Here is a 4,147-nt window from a genome sequence, read left to right as displayed (position 1 = left end):
TGTATATATATATAACTTGAATGCTGAAAACTACACAATACTAGTGAAAGAAATCAAAGACAATCTAAATAAAAGGAGAGACATACCATGTTCATAGATTGGAAGGTCCAACATAGTAAACAAGTAAATTCTTCCCCAAATTGATATGCAGGTTTAATTCAATTCCAGCAAGATTTCTTAGTTATAGACAAGATTGTTGTAACCTGAAAAGTCAAAGGAACTACAATAGCTTTTAAAATAGGGCAAAATAATAATAATAGAGTAGGAGGAGCTTACCCAATTTCAACACTCATTATATAGCTACAGTAATTAAGAGAGTTCAATATTGGTGAAGTAATACATAGATCACAGATATCCAATGGAACATAATAAAAAAAACCCAGGTAGACTCATGCAAATATATTCCTGTGATTTTTGACAAATGTGCAAAAGCAATTCAACAGAGAAAGAACCATTTTCAACAAATTGTTAAGGAGAAATGGCATGTCCACAGTCAGGAAAAAGATGAAAATAAAGACAAAGAAGAAGCTTGCTATAAGTCTCAAACCTAGTATAAAAGTAACTCAAAATTAATAATAATCTGGGCATGGTGACACACATCTACTATCCAAGCAACTCGGGATGTTTAGTCAGACAGATTGCAAATTTGAGACCCTGTCTTAAAATAAGAAAACAAAAAGACTGGAAAGTATCTCAGTGGTAGAGAACTCCCTGAGTTTAATCTCCTGTACCATCAAAAAAATTTTAATAATAGACTTCATTAATAAATAGACTTCAGTAAAACTGAAAATGGTAAAACTTTTACAAAAAAATAACATGGAAGAAAATTCTCAGGACATAACACTAGACAAAAGGTTCTTTTTTATTTTAACCACCTTACTGAAATGTAACAAATAAAGTTGCATATCTTTCAGCTACCCAATATGATCTTTTGATGTACATATAAATTGTGAAATGATTACCAAAATCAAGCTTGGTAACACATCCATTACCTCACATACTCACCTTTGTGTGTGTATGGTTTGTTTTGGTTTTGGTTTTTTGTTTGTTTGTTTGTTTTTGAGAATATTTAAGATCTACCTTCCTAGTAAATTTCATGTATACAATACTGTATTATCAACTGCAGCAACCATGCTATAGTTTAGATCTCCAGAAATTGATCAATTTGAATAATACAAACTTTCTACCATTTTTCTTTATTTTTTATTTTTAAAAAATTTTTATTTATATATGACAGTCGAATGAATTACAATTCTTATTACACATATACAGCACAATTTTTCATATCTCTGGTTGTATACAAAGTATATTCTCATCAATTCGTGTCTTTATACATGTACTTTGGATAATAATGATCACTTTCTACCTTTTAAACATCTCATTTCTCTCACTCCACAACCTCTGAAACCACAATTCTACACTCTACTTCTATAAATTTGACTTTTTAGGTGTCCATATGTAAGTGGGGTCATAATGTATTGGTCTCTCTGTACTTGGCTCTTTCATTTAGATAATGTCCTCCAGGTTCATCCATTGATGTTGCGAATAATCAATTCTCATCCTTGTGTTTGTGTGAGTATGAGCATGGGCATGAGTACATGTCTGTGTGCATTTATGAGATTTTCTATATCCATTCATCCATTGATGGACACTTAGATTGAGTCTATGTTTTAGCTATGAATAATGCTATAATCAGCATGGAAATATAGATCACTCTCCTAGGCCCTGATTTCATTTCTTTTGAATATCAACCCAGAAGTGGAATTTGGGGATCATATGGTAATTTCTAATTTTAATTTAATTTTTTTGAGGAACATCCATACTGTTTCCCATGATTGCTGGTATGGATTGGGTAAGTATCCACCAAAGCCTCATGGGTTAAAGTCTATGCCAGCTTATGGCACCACTGGGAGGTGGTGGAACCTTTTAAGAGATGGGGTCTCATGGGAGGACATTAGGTCACTGGGGGTTCCCTTTAAGGTTGGAATAATAGTTCTTTCCTCTCTTTTTTTTCACCAGCTGCTGTAAGATAAGCAGTTTCCTCTGCCACATGCTCCCACCATGATGTACTGTCTTGCAGCAGGCAATGGGCCAACTTGCCACAGTCTGGCTGGGCACAAAATCACGAGCCACCACACAGCTTGTAGATTCAAACAGCAACTCTTTATTCCCGAACTCACACCAGCCGTATACAAACACGTTCTGGGGAAATTCACGTTCTCTGCCCAAATCCACGTTCTCTCCCAAATTCACCTCCACTGGGCTTGTGTCTCCCAAAATATACTGTCTGAATCCCGTGAGAACTCAAGGGGAACTTAGGCAGCAGGATACGCCCTATTCCCAGCAGGAATAATCTTAAACCTTAAACCTGGAACCTAAACTGGGAACGCCCTAAACCCGATTATGTTAAACCAGGAACACCCTAATCCGCCCTGGTCCTTGAGCAAGGTCAACTACATTCAATGTCACTGCAAAATGTCAGCAACATGGGGTACGCTGGCAAGGAAATTGTCATACCTACTTGGCTAATGGCTCCCAGCACCAACTGAACATGAGCTGAAATGTTCAAAAATGTTAGCCAAAATAACCTTTCCTCTTTTAAGTTGATTTATCTTAGACACTTGTTAAAGTAACAGAAACCTAACACAATTGCTGTAGTAATTTACATTCCCCATCAACATTTTAGGAGGATTCCCTTAATTGCCTGTTCTTGCCAAAAATTACCTTTTGTCTTTTTGGTAATGGCCTTTCAAATAGGTATAAGATGATATCTCATTGCTATTCTGACGTACGTTTCTTTAATGACTATTAATGTTGAGTATGTGTTTATATGCCTGATGATACCTGATGATAATTTGTGTGCCTTCTTTGAGAAATGTTTTTTCAAGGTCTTTGCTTATTGCTTTGGATTATTAGTTTTCTTGCTATTCAATTGTTTGAATTCCTTACATATTTTGAATAGTGTGTGTGTGTGTGTGTGTGTGTGTACTAGTAGTAGTAGTAGTAGTAGTAGTAGTAGTAGTAGTAGTAATAGTAATAGAAACCAAACCCAGGGCCTCACACTCACTTGTCAAGTGCTATACCACTGAGCTATGTACCCAGATCTGAGCTTGTTACATATTTAGGACATCAATCCCTAATCAGATATACAGTTGACAAATATTTTTCTCGTTTCATAGGCTGTCTCATTACTCTGTTAATTGTTTCCTTTGCTGGACAAAACTTTTTAGTCTGATGCAATACTATTTACCTATTGTTTTCTGTGCTTTTCGGAGGGGGGGGGTCTTATAAAATAAAACCATTGTCCAGATAATGTGAGAAGCTTTTCCTCTGTTTTTTTCCTGGTACTTTCATGTTTCAGATTTTTCATTTAGTATTAGTCCACTTTGAGTTGATATTTGTCTGTGGTGTGAGATAAAGTTCTAATTTCATTCTTATGCATGTGAATATCTTATTTTCCCAACATCATTTATTAAAGATCCTCTCCTTTTCTCATCATGAGTTCTTGGTATTTGATTAAAGATCAGTTGACTGGGCATGTGTGGATTCATTTCTGGGTTCTGTATTGTGTTATATTATCTGATATGTCTGTCTTTATACCAGTACCATACTGTATTGATAACGATAGTTTGGAGCATATTTTGAAATCAGGTAATGTGTGAGTCAGCTTTTGTTGCTATAACAAAGATATCTAATAAGAACAACTTAGAGAAGGAAAAGTTTATTGTGGTCCACAGTTTCAGCCATCTTAATATGTGCTCATCTGATTCCATTGCCCTGGGCTCTAAATGAGACAGAACATCATGGTGTGGCAAAGGAAAGCTGCTCAGCACATGGCATATGGCCAGGAAGTGTATATATGTGTGTGTGTGTGTGTGTGTACACACACACACATCTATATATATGTACACATATAAACATATAGAAAGAGCTGGGGTCCAAGCCTTCAACACATAAGGCTCCGGGGGACATTCCAGATCCAGTAACAAACACCTCCTTTGTCCGTGGTTTTGCTTGAGAGAGAGAGAGAGAGAGAGGAGAAAAGATAGTTCAAGGGTATGCCCTGAGTGACCTACTTTCTCAAGAAAGAACCCTACCTACAGTTACCACACAGTAGTCCATTCCAATTAATCCATCAAGTGGATTA

The sequence above is a fragment of the Marmota marmota genome, unplaced genomic scaffold, assembly GCF_001458135.2.
Source record: "Marmota marmota marmota unplaced genomic scaffold, marMar, whole genome shotgun sequence".
NCBI lineage: Eukaryota > Metazoa > Chordata > Mammalia > Rodentia > Sciuridae > Marmota > Marmota marmota.
Note: the sequence above shows the minus strand (reverse complement) of the source record.